Source organism: Megalops cyprinoides, chromosome 8 (genome assembly GCF_013368585.1).
Source record: "Megalops cyprinoides isolate fMegCyp1 chromosome 8, fMegCyp1.pri, whole genome shotgun sequence".
NCBI lineage: Eukaryota > Metazoa > Chordata > Actinopteri > Elopiformes > Megalopidae > Megalops > Megalops cyprinoides.
The window spans coordinates 38,950,407-38,964,536 of NC_050590.1; the positions used below are offsets into that span (position 1 = coordinate 38,950,407).

General features: G+C 40.0%; 1 protein-coding gene across 1 annotated transcript in view; it reads right to left on the bottom strand.

Moving 5' to 3' along the window:
- LOC118781699 overlaps positions 1-14,130 on the bottom strand; it is a gene marked incomplete at its 3' end in the record, with an annotated part of 38,925 nt that overhangs the window by 1,616 nt on the left and 23,179 nt on the right. The gene's annotated exons all lie outside the window — the stretch shown is intronic.

A 14,130-nucleotide genomic window follows, 5' to 3' on the forward strand; every position in this document is an offset into this window, starting at 1 on the left:
GAGTCCCGGATGCTGGTCACCTTTTCCTCGAAGTAGACCCTGAAATCATTGGCAGAGAGGAGGGAGGGGGAGGGAGGAGGAGGGGGGGTGAGGAGGGTGGAGAAGGTGGAGAAAAGTTTTCGTGGGTTAGTTATATTAGTTAGTTATATTGGCATGTTTACCCAGGTAAACGGCCCGTTGCCACTAGATGTATAGTTGCCACGGCTACCATTGATTTGTTGCAATGTTCACTCTTACCATTTCCAAATCGGAGTTAGATATTTTTTTCTCCTCCGCATTTCTGCCAGTTTTCCAGTGCAGTTCTCATCAGCTTCCAGGTCTAAACCCACATCTTCATCAATGGCCATGTTGGTTGACATACTGTAACTACTAAAGAGCACAATGCTGGATGGACGGAAATCTACTGGACACCTGCATTGTCATTTTATTATAAAATTTATTTTACACACGTAGAACAAATTGTTCAATTTTGATGTCAGCATATACACATTTACAAAAACAGCTCACCCACTCAAAGTACACATATAAATACAATACCGAGTAACAACTTTAGCCAACATTACCTCACACACAACTGAGACGCACTATGCCAGGCATTTCTTTGACTTTCAGTTCTCTTGGTTCTCTGGTGAACAGTTTGATTGTGCTCTTAGTAGGACTGGAACATTTTTTGAACACTCCATCAAATAGTGATCGAGTGTCTGGGTAGGCCAAACTGCATCACTACTTAATCTTATAAGGCTGACTCAGAAAAAAATTCTTTATTTAAACTTCATCAAAAATCAAAATCATCAAAATCAATTGCAATAACTAATGAGAAACTGTAATAAAAGTAATGTCCATGATGATCACAGTACCACTCTGAAATTATGTCACAGGTCTGCCCCCTGGTGTTATCAAGAAGAACAGACATCCATTGACCACAATGTTTAATACAAATATGTATGCAATTAAATGGGACAATATACAGTATAAAACAAAACAAAATATGACAAATTTTCTTTTTCAGAGATCATAACACATTCTTTATCAAAAAGAATACAAGTATTCTGTGCCTTCCATTAAACATGAAATTTCATTTTGATACTCATAATACATGGAAACTGGAATTTTTAACATAGCAACCTTGTGGTTCTGCCATTGCTTCAAATGCCTATGTTAATGCGTTCAGCTGTGTCAGTAATGCAAAGCTTTGTGACTGTCAACAGAGGTGTGTTGTCTGCTGTCTCCCACACTGTCAGTGATAAAGTCCTTCTTGCATTGGTGCTGCAAGACACAAGCACAGGAACAGAGTGAACACTGTCATATACCCCTACACTGCAGACACAGGAGCATTAATATCTTTATACACCTGTAGCTAGTAATATTTGCTAGTGTAATTGCTACCATTGGGTTTCAACACAAAGAATTTTTCAGAACATAACTGATTAAGCTAGCTAAGTAGTTATTGTTATCTAACTTGCTATGTACACCACTGAATTAGCAAGAGAATTTTTTAGTTTTCACTTATTTCCTGATTCTACAAGGAGCTGTAATCAAACTCATCTGGCACCTCTGCTTATGGGACTTGTCTATACAAATTTTCCTCAAGCAACCCTACACATTCCATTTCTTGACAACAGGGTTCAAAAAAGGAAAAAAGTATCAGACCATAATAAATAAACATTTGCAATCAATTCATCACTAACGGCATGCACCTCACCTGCTGGTTTGTGATCCAGCTGAATTAACCGAAGAATTAAAAGAATTAACTGAACATGTGTGTGCATGCACTAATTCTATCCAAACAAGTTAGTTGGCTGGCCAACTTGAACATGTGCATTTGAAAACACCACTGTGCTTTGCTTCATAAGTGCGTTTTTGATTCATTCACCTCTTCGTTTTTTCATGGCTTGGGTCCTTGAGCATACTGTAGCATTTCAGACAAACTACATCTTGTAGACTAATACCCAGGCCAAAAAATGAGCATGTATGTATAGTTTATTATCAGGTCATTGAGTTTACTTTATGCTGGAGAGTGGACAGGATTATTCAGGTAGTTCTAGATACAACACATACAAACTATTAACAAGCTATTACAGCTACTATATTGAAAAATATGTTGAGATAGTGGATGCCACTATGCGCTAGTTGCAGATTGTTAGAATCACTGCAGGGGATCGGGTTAGAATCACAAGAGGCCGAGGGAGTGGTCACAATCTTTCCTTTCTTTACAGTCCTCTGGGGTCTATTCCAACAGGAGTATATATGTGGGTTTTCCTCAAAGCTGCACACTGATGGCAGCCATCGGTGGCACGCTGAACAGCAGAGTCCATGTCCAATGCATAAAAGTAGCCTTGCACAACAGTTTTCAACTGGATGGTAGTGGGGTAGTCAAGTTTGACATGGAGGGAGGTAAACCATGAAGGACAGACCTAGGCACTAGGGCTGTGACGATAACCGCATCACTGCATTACCGCGGTCATGAGACGCCTACCGCGGGGTTATTTATTTAGTTATTTATTTATTTTAGGGCTGTCAACATTAACGCGTTAACGCTCGTTCGCGATTAATCTGGAAACTCAAACGCCTTAATGTTTGAACGCAAATTAATCATATTATTAAGTCTGACCGCAACTTCCTTCCGAATTTCCAGCGCGTATATTTACCTGGCTGAATTACTGAAAGGCATGGCAAACGCAGATGTGCTGAACGGCAAATTTTGTTTCAACCCTTTCGCATGTAACTTATTTGTTATGGTATGTAGCGCGTGTGTTACCTTATATGGTTCGTTATGTTTTCATTTGCATTATTAAGTTTCTTATAGATTTCAGTTAGCATTTGCTATATTTTTAGAGTTAAATCGCTGTTTCCTCAAAGCTAAAATTAGCTAGAATTTCTTGAATCTAGTGTTCTAATCGCACCAGTTTTAGCATATGCGCTAAACGGCTAATCACACCGGTGTGACCATACGCGCGAAAGGGTTAAAACGAAATTTGCCGTTCAGCACATCTGCGATTTCCACGTAAAATAAAAAGGCCGTAAAATAAAGAATGAGTACATTTCGATTTTTTTGCAGCACTTTATACAAGCATTGATTGTAGTAGATAGCTTCACATCTACTATTGACATGACATCATGAATGTTCATGAATGTTCAATTATGTTGCATGTTTAAAAACCAATAGCCTAATGTTCCCTTACCATCTTCTTATTTGTCATTTGATTTGAAAAATAATTAAAACTGTTTTAATGCGGCTACATATAGCCTACCTGTTCATGCTGCTTCAGATGCCATTATTATATAGCCTACAGAATTATGTGAATTAAAATATAAAATATTAAAATGTTAAATGTAAAAATGTTAAAATGTAAAATATCTGTAAGTTTGCAATCACTTTCTAAGTTGTAATCAGCCTGCCCGAGAATTTTGCAGAAAAATAAGTTGTTCATGCGCAAACATTATGGGTTGGCTTTGTACCCTGACAGAGATGAGCACAGGTCCTTCTGAGATCACAGCACTCACTGTATGGCCAGCCACACTGACCTGTTAGTAAAGGGCAGCTTCTGGGAACCACACACAATGTCACATGTCTTCAGCAGTAACCTGGCACACAACTGAGTCAGCAACAGTGCAGATAAAAGGTACATATCTGGCACATAGGGCTTTCACACTCCAGAGAATTGTGGCTGGCAAATTCAGATCGCAGGATAGCTGCTTCTGCCACATGCCGAATCAGGACATGAAGCCGGCTAGCTGTGGACGGGAAACTGGTGACATGAGGGCTTGCTGAAAATTCCCCCCTGCACAGCTTCTCAAAGGCCTGGACAGAAGGCTGACTGTCTGTCAATACACAAGTCCTCTGAGCAGACTGAACTATGTAGAGAGCAAAGTGCTTCAATGCTGCCACTATGGACAAAGCCTCGATCTCACAGGGTAGCCAGGAAGTCTGGTTCTTTCGCAACTTCATGCTAAAGTAGCCTGCAACTTTTACTGAGTCCTTACAGGTGATGTACAACATAGCCCCCAGGCCTAGCTCCCTGACAGCATCATCAGTAACAATCCATAGCTGATCAGCAGGCCGTGGTTATGTAATGACATGAGTTGAGGACAAGGTCTTTTGAGCAGAGCTGAAGGCACACGTCAGGTGCCCGTCTCCCTTTCCCTCTTTTGAGCGAAAGACGAGCCTATCACGAGCACCCAGTACCGGGTCCCACCCGGCACATTCTGATTATTTTATTATGACGCTTAGACTGCATAATATATTGTAGCGGTTGATAGCCACTGCTGCTAAGGGAGTGTGTGTTCCCATGATTCTTTATGTTTTTGTCATTAGCTTTTGTGGTGCCTATCCTCCGGGTTTGGGCCAGAGGGACCAAGGGCCTTCCTTCACACTTCGGTGCCTTCTGGAAATAAATAAGAGTTCTTCCAGAGTCTGATGTAATTAAGGTTTTGGTTTATTGCATATGGTGATCAGTCATATACAGCAAATTGGGTTGGTCCGCGGAGCAACAGGTTACAATGCATTCGCAAGCATATCCCCAAGCATTCTGCCCTCCCCTCAGCCTGCATTCATCCTTTATGCTTTTTCTCACTCCTCCTATCCCAGACCCCAATTTCCAACTCCTCCCAGGCTCCTCCTTCAAGATCACCCCATCTTCCATTTAATACACCATTATTTAAATTTTTTAAGTTGTTACATTTACCCTGCCTAGAAAATCCCATAAACACCATAGTCATCAATTGTATATTATTATTAAACATAACACTTCTGAAATTTCCCCTTATTTCCACTCCACACCTATATAATTTTTAAACATAATTAAATAATACAGAGTTCATTTTATTTTTAAGCATATATGCCTGGAATATCACCATTATTTCCAGTTCCACGTTTAAATAATAAAAAAGGTTAAATAACTCAGTTAGCCAGACAGCAGTGCTGCAGACTGTAAGAAGGCACACAGATATCTATGTGCCATAAGCTACAAGGTTATGCCTTAAAACAAAGGGTTAATGTAAGAACTAGGCCCCATCTGGACATGGCCCAGGAGATGGGCCACGGGAACAAGACAAAGAAGAACTAAACCCCGCGAAGGGGGGCCGTTGGCTCAGCACTACTATGATGGGCAACTATGACAAATTGCAGTAAATCCACATACAGTTCGCAAGCATTTGTCAGTAGATGTCAGCTAGGCCAATGCAGGCAATCAGCTGTTATTTTCTAGCTGACATAAAAGTTATGTTAAAAGGAGGCAAAAAAGTGCTGACATGCTGTAGGGGCATGTTAGGGGGAGAAGATACAATAAGCAAAGTTGGCATGACTATGAGTCAGAGGAAAAAGATACAATAAGCGTAGACCGTAAACCAATAGGAGAAGTGAAGGGAGAGAAGATACAATAAGCGTAGACCATGAACCAATAAGAGAGGTGAAGGGAGAGAAGATACAATAAGCGTAGACCATGAACCAATAGGAGAGGTGAAGGGAGAGAAGATACAATAAGCGTAGACTCTGAACCAATAGGAGAGGTGAAGGGAGAGAAGATACAATAAGCGTAGACCATGAACCAATAGGAGCATGTCAGGGGGAGAAGATACAATAAGCATAGACCATGAACCAATAGGAGAAGTGAAGGGAGAGAAGATACAATAAACGTAGCCCATGAACCAGTAGGAGAAGTGAAGGGAGAGAAGATAAAATAAGCGTAGACTGTGAACCAATAGGAGAGGATGGCATGACTATGGAACAACAACATAGCGCACAAAGGTTCTGGGGTGACGTCCAAGGAGGGGCAATGCTGAAGGCAGTGTTCCTTCTTCAAGGTTGCATATTTTGATATCAACTGTCCTGCAATAACTTTCAAATATGTATAACCTAGAATAACCCCTGGCCTTACCCAAACCCATAATCACACAGAATCACAGCATATTAATAACAGTACTTAATGCTGTTCCAATAGCGGCACTTTAATCAACACTATCATTAAATGCTTATTAATTGTAATGCTTATGTAGTAAATCAACAATATCATGTAATGCTTATTAATTGTAGTACTTAATATAGTGCTTTAAGTAACAATATCAATGCTTTCATTAATAACAGTGTGTCAGGGCTCCGCCCCCCTAGCTGTAGTGTTTTTGTTTTTCCCTGTCCATGTGCTTTTTGTTTTTCCTTGTGTTCCAGCCCCGCCCCGCTCCCCGCCTGGTCCCCGCCCACCTGATTGCCCCATTACCTTCACCTGCCTGCCTGCTCACCTGCATCCCATCTCCTCATCAACCCAGCCCTATTTCTACCCTGCTTGTTCCTATCTTGTTTGCCAGTTCGTCTCAGCGTTGTCGTACCTGTTTCGTTCCCGCAGTTTTTTTGGATGTCTGATTTCTCCGTGTTTGACTCTGCCTGCCCTTCGTCTTCGTTTTCTGCCTGCCGTTTTGTCCCGTTGCCTGATCGTTTGCCTGCCCGGTTCCTGACCCTGCCTGCTTCTGTTACCGACCCTGCTTTTGTCCACGGACTGCCTTCCGGTTTTCGACCCTGCCTGCTTTTGCTTCGCAACTTGCCTGCCGTCATAAATAAACCCGCCTGGAACCTGAAGCTCTCTTGGTCTGCGACTGAGTCCTTGCCTGAGCCCTTACACAGTGCTTTAGTGCATACTAGTGCTTTAGGCCTCACATAAGGCCTCACATTCTCCACCACATTTTTCTTCATGATGTTTTTCCTTTAAGACTTTGTTACGTAGGCTATATTACTTTGTTACACAGTTATGTTAGGTCACGTGTGTGTGTGTGTGTGTGTGTGTGTGTGTGGGAGACCTTGTGGGGCAATTGATCTGTCGTTAGCTTAGCTGCAGTTTAGAGCTTAACAATTTTAAACGCGCACGCTGCGGAAGAAGTGACGTGGCTTCTTAAGCCCTATTGCTGTGTCATCCTGTGGTTTAACCTACTACTGAGGTTTAGCTTGATGTCAGTTGCTGTGTCTTCAAGAAATTTCATATCAGCCACTAGAGGTCACTTCTTGAGCGTATTTGCTTAAACCTGACACTGAGGTGCAGAATGAGCCCTACATCACATCCTACACACAAACTGTAGTAATATTTTGTTAATTTCTGCCCCCATGTAGGCCTATGTCGTCACTTACTTTGTGAAATGAAAGCTATATAGGCATACCTCTTTATATAATCCTATAATTAAGGTTTGCGGAGATAACTCTCTAAATCTTCGAAAGATTGTAGGCTGTTTTTTTCTAATCACAAATACAGACAAAACAGACTTAATGTAAATAGTACATTTTTTTATTCATCACCAGGATTTTTGTGCCGTCAATTTTCAACAATATATAATTTTTAATTTTTTTTTTTTGAAGGGAGATCAGCATCGGTAGGTTGGGGAGGTTATATCTACCTTTATAATAGATACATTTTATCACACCTTCGGACACTGCAAGTCAAGTCTCTGTTATACAATCTGTCTGTTGTTTTGCTATAGATTACATATATATATATCTATATATATATATATATATATATATATATATATATATATATATATATACACACTCACACACACACACAACAAACAATTTCACATCCACTCTTATAAAAAACAAATGCTTATGCATGTCCCTGAGTAATGATAATCATTCAAACATGATCCAGACCAAAATGCTTAGAAATCGAGGGTAACAATAAAGTCGTAACTTTAGTTCCCTTTCAGACACTTCAATGACAACAGGATCCGGGAATTAAGGGTCTTATTATTAATGTATTGCAGGGAAATAAACTTTATTTTTGGCGGATATGAAGTCAATTGTGTAAGAAATATATAAGCCTAATGACAATTACAATAGCCTATAATATTTATATTACATTGAGGATCCAACTTGCAAAGAATCCTAAATTATGTCATTAAGTGGCATTGTTAACCCTATGTTCTGGCAGACAATACCTATATAGACGGGCTCTGGTTCTGGGTTGATCTCCAACTTCCGGTTTACAGACAGTTTAACCGCGAATGAGCTGAACCTCTGCGTGTTTTTACACAGCAATCACGTTTAGCCTAACACACAGCTGCACCTTGAACTCGTTTCGGTTTAAGTAGTACGGTTCTAAAGTGCCGCTAAGCTAGCGGACAGACCAATTGCCCTCGTGTGTTTGTTCGGTGCGTTTAATCAATTAGGTTACCGTATGTGTGACAGATAGCGGGGGGCAGTGACATGCCTGTCACATTACGATGTGAGCGGTGACTACAAGTATATTAAAATGTTTGGGTTTGGTCAGTTCAAAACTTGTAAAACGAAGTTTTGCGCTTCAAATATAAGCATGGCTCTTTTTTCCTCAGTGCATTTTTTTAGTTTTAGGCCTAGCAAATGTAGGCCTACTTATTATACACGTTAAAATGTGGGGTTCTATTACATTTATTTATTACCTTCCTAAAGACGAAGTATAACCTACTTTGCGGCTGTATGATTGTTTGAATAGCATGTAATGTAATGTAATTCACGTAATGGCTATTACAATTTAATTATTATTAATTTCATTAACATTTGGTTTCACATGTGCTGTTTTGCCGCAGAGCAGGCTAATAATGGACATGATGTTTGGAACAATGTAGGGTAATTTAAAATGCAGTAAAACTATTTACAGATTCGCCTATGCTGCCCGACTGGATATGGAAATGAACAAATCAGTGAGCCAAAGATTTGAATCATTTTATTGTAGTAAACGAAAGGAACCAAATCACTAAAAAGAATTGTTTTGAACACCACTTTCTACTACCCTACACAAGTGACACGCTCCACACAGACACAAAGGCGCTTCCAACTCGATTGGTCAGCAAATCAGTCCCTGTCAATCAACCCTGAATTGCTCGTCCTTTTCCCACATATATTTTATGTGCACTGTTGTTATTATTAAACCACTAATAGTGAGGTAAATAATAAACAACATTGAAATGTGTGTCATTTATGAAAACATTACTGGCTGTCTTGGTCACGAAAATAAATTAAATTATTCTGGAAAAAAACAAATTAAGTTGTTAGTTGGCTAACTAACATTGGTTGTACAAAAATGTTTGAAATGAATATTGTAAGTGTGCAGTCATTATACTTTTTTCCTGTTCAGGAAGGTTCTTTCGTGTGAAGTTCTCTCGCACAAATACATTTCTTTGCAAACTTTAACACTCTAAGCTTAAAATAGTATTTTTTGGTACATTCCATTAATTAGTACACTAATTAGTACACTTAGACTGGTGTTATAATCCTTCATTCAAATATATGAGTAAATTACATTCATTGTGACTGAATGGAAATAAAACAAATGTTGATATTTTCTACTGATTTAGGCATAAGTATTTCATCATCATAGCCATTTCACAATCATTTTATTATTAATTTAATTATTTTCCTTACTCCCTTGAGGACTGAAGTGTATACACAAAAAAAAAAACAGAAAGGACTGTGGCCCTGGAAAGGATAAGCAGCACAGGCCAGATTTCAGAGACCCTGAAAATGAGCTAGGAGGATGGGTGAGGTTATTATACTCCCCATACAGACACAACACACCATCAAACAGAGCTTCTGAAATACAATGATAGAGTGCTAAAGGGATTCTGCTGAATTATTCAAGCAAATATCCCATTGTAAATCCTTCCCCCATGCCTGGAATAGGGCTTACCTCTACTTATCAAAGGGGACAAATCCTAATATACTAACAGTATTATTCAGCAATGAAAAGATAACAGCATTAACACAAGGACAGGCAACCTTAAGTTTAGCAGCTAGGGTATTGCTATTTGACAACAAAAGAACTTAACTAAGCACATCATGCATGAGTGGTGGGGGAAGAAGATGTAGTGAGGCAATGGGGGGGGGGGGGGTGGAGATTACCCAATGGGGTCTCTGACCTGTTGAATCGAGCAAGGGCAACAAGAGCCAGTATGACTGTTAGCATGTACACGCCAAGTAACATGCCGTTCATGATAGTGTACACCCACGGTACATACGACTGCTACAGCAGGAAGTACAGGGACAACAAGATTGTGGCTCCCATGAGAGCCAGGCTAGCTCCCACACACTTCTTGCTCTCCTGCAGGTTACCTTTCATACCTCCAAAAACAGGGATGGAGTTGGGGGGGGCGGGGTGGGGGTTCAGAGAGAGAGTGAGAGACAGAGAGGGGTTCAGAGAAAGACAGAGTTGTGTACAGACAGAAATAGAGAAAGACGGACCATCAGATAAAGAGAGATTATAGTTAAAATAACATCACAGCATTGTATCATCCTTTTGATACTTGCATGATACACATTACTTGACGTACACTGCTATCAATGCTAAGCTCTGACAACGTGCAGAAATATCATCCACATCAAAAAATAAGTAAGACAATTAACAAAATAGCAAGTAAATCTGTAGCTAACATCATTTTTGAAGGGCCAAAAATGGAGGGCCAGCAACCCAGCCATGCTAGTACCAAGCATGTACCTACTATGAATGACATCACTTATTGGGACACCCAAACTAAGCAAAATGTAAACTGACATGCAGCCTGGGGCTAAAAGAATGAAATAAGAATGCAATACAGTGGCCTATCTGACCATGGCAAAAACCCATAAACAAAGGAGAACACTGACAAAGTACTGACTGGGTGAGCATAACCTGATTGTCAAAACAGAAAGACACCACTGTCCTCACTCTGTCATTTTAAAGAGACAGCTGCACTGGACCAAATGTATGTAGTCCAGGGAAAAAAGTCAGGGGCACCTCCAAGGGGTGGCCAGGGATGGCCATGGCCCCCCCACAAAAATGACTGGCCACCCCACTAGCCAATTTTAAAATATATATATTTTTACATTTATTTAGGCTATTTGTAATAAATGTAATGTATTATATCTGTAATGGCAGGACTTGTCCAAGTTTGAACTGGAAAAGTGAGTATTTTATTGTTTTTACTGCAGATTTCAGATGTGTGTTGTTTTTTCCTCTTGTAAGATGGATGTGTTTAAGTCCGGTCTCCCTAGGTTGCCATATATAAATTAGCTGGCTACGTTGATTGCGGATAGCCTATTAGCCAGTTGGTTACATCACATCATTTAGTAGTACCTTGCCATTTAAAATGTAACCGTGTTTTTGTTGTTTCAATCCAGATATATTTTGTCATCCCCAATAATCGTGTTTAGGCTTAAAGAATCAAATTATCTACATAGCTTTTACCCACAATTTCATTGTATGTAGCTAGCTAACATTAAAAAAAACACTCATGCCAGATGCCACAGCCTTCTTGTGTCACTTAATGTTGCCAAGCGTCCCGTATGATACAGAATCGTTTCGTAATGAGAAGAAAAATATTGTGTTCAGTATCCATAGGTTTTAACTTCAATTATTTAAATCCATAAATTCAGTTTGTTCTATTGCATTTGGCCATTAAAAGCGAAATATCCAAGTCTGTTTTCGTGAAAATGAATTGCTGTTATTACATCCCCCACCCCTGGCGGTTATCATGCTAGAGCCACCCCAAGATTTTCACTGGCCCCACCTGGCCACCCCACTGAACATTTTCTGGGGGCACCACTGAAAAAAGTGCACTGCACTTCCCAAAACTAAGGGAAATCTGCCCGTAATTTTTGAGAAGCAGGGGGAGAGAGAGAGAGAGAGAAAGAGAGAGGCACTGTGAGACAGATAAGGTAGAAACACAAGTTGCACTTTCTCCTACACTGTGATAAACTACAAACAATAAGAGACAAATATTTTAAATTACACTTCCAGTCATTTAAGCAGTGTAAATATGAAGAGAAATTACAAATTCTTCTGGAAGAGGGAAATACTGCATCTTCAGTAGCATGTTATGCATAGGACCGCCACAGCCAAAGAGACAATGGGCAGGTAGCCTCTGCCCAGTAACTGAATAAATGTAAATAAATGTAAGTGTGTTTCTGTATGTGTATTTGTATATGTGTGTGCATATTGTTTGGTTAATTATCATTTTCTTCGCATGTTTATGTGAGAATTGCTTTGGTAATACTGTACATCTGTGTGGTCATGCCAATACAGCTTGTTTGAATTTGAATATGAATTTGAGAGAGAGGTTTCCAATTAGTGTATCCCAAACTGGAGCAGCTGTCTCCCTGACAGCACCATTTGGGGCACTTTTAATACATCTATTAAGTGAGTGTCTGTTTTATAATATGTTGCTCACAGTCAAAGAGCTACTAGTACTCCCTGGAGTAATCTCAACACTTGTAAAGGAGGGCACATACATCCATGGCCTATTTTCTTTCCATGCTGACACCATAGAATACTGCTTACGTTCACCTTATTCCAACTTAGCAGACACAAACAACAGTGTGATAATAACATGTGCATTATCCTGTATTTAAGTCTTTGGATAGAGCTGCGGGATACAAACATTGACAGGACATTTATCATGCAGGCCTAAGCTTTAACAGGCTCAGTGCCAGCCACAGGCTTCAACACTCTCCTTCTCCACTCACCCCAGTACAGTCTCAGAAACTCCAGAGCAGCCATGAGGAAGAGCAGACACAGATCCAGGGTCAAGTTTCCATCAAGGTAGCTAAACACATTGCCTGGGACACAGAGTACAGCTTCTCCCTCATATTGGTAATTACAACACATCACTGTACAGTACATGCATACAGAGGTTGAAGGACATAAACACTGTCCATACTCACTCTCTCACATAGCTAGCTACGTCTGCAGACCTCCTAATACTTATTACACAGCCACAGTACTAATTGCGTTGCGTCTGTGGGAAGGTAACATTCAATTCCTAACAATCCAAGTAGCCCTTGGCTGCATCCGAATACTCATACTGCCTTACTATACAGTATGCAAAAAGCAGTACTTCACAATCTGTAGGGTGACCGAATACTCAGTAGGCATTTAACAGTAGTTGAACGGTACCCGGATGACCTACTACATCCGTTGAAATTTTGAAGTATGCAAAAGTACTATACTACGCAATCCCATAAGTCAGCTGGAGCCCGAATAACTGAAGAAGAATTCCCCAGTGATTTCTGATGTAAAAAGGACAACTGAATAACTACACTGCAATTAATTAACTAACAATTATTATTAAAAATGTGAAACGTTCTAGTTACTGGCTTTTCATTAAGCCGAAGTTGTCTGACACTGCAAACTGATCTGTTCCTGGTTGTTTAACCTTTTTGTTGTTTTATTCGTTATGTCAGAAGTGATAAAACTGTAACTGTATCAATATCCAAAATGCTTAGAAGGTCATTGGAGGTGTAGTCAACTTGGTTAAGCTAACAAATAAATTGGCTTGTTATGTAACGTTAGCTTTTCTTTTTACCTCAGGTTGACAGTCAGCTAAGTAAAGCAGTTTGATTTTTAAAACATGTAAACATCTGGGTCAAAGGACAGATAAGATGGCAGCAATCCAAATTGTGTCCTTACATACTCGCTCGCATACCCATAGAACATACAACATTAATGGTCTGGTAGTACGTTCTTAACCAACATTAGTGCATACTGAGTATTGGGATGCAGCCAATCTTTTTTTTTTTCAATTTTAAAGCCACTATATTTATAACGTATAGAACAGAGGTTGTCAACCTTTTTGGGGCTAAGACACATCAAAGGTCAAACCAGAACATCAGGGTACACCAACCTAAAGTTGGTTATCGATTATGAAGAATGTCACACACATTATGATAGGCTATAATATCATTAGCGAGATTTGACCCATATTGGACTACAGCAGACTGTCAAATAATTATCAGACAGATAGTTAAATCAGAAAGGCACTCATATAATTTATTAAAAATGCATTGAAGTGCATCGGAGCAAGAACTTGCCTGACACAGTGCGACATCATGAACAGCAACATACTAAAATAAAAGTAGACATGCCCTCGACCATGAACTTGGGGAATGAGCTTTAAAGGGACAGTGCATGAATACAAATAGGGAGTAATATGTCTTTTTAAATGTCCTTGTAGCGAAGGGCAAGAGCCACCCCACCCGGCCTCAAACCCGGGTCTACAGGGTACCAAACTGCAGCTTTGACCGCGACACCAGGCTCTTTGGTATGGCAGTCAGAGCGCTCATACTCAACTGTAGTGACAGCACTCTGTCACACTGCCCTCCCCTTCGGGAAGTGTGCCCATGCGCTTCACGCACCAAGGCGT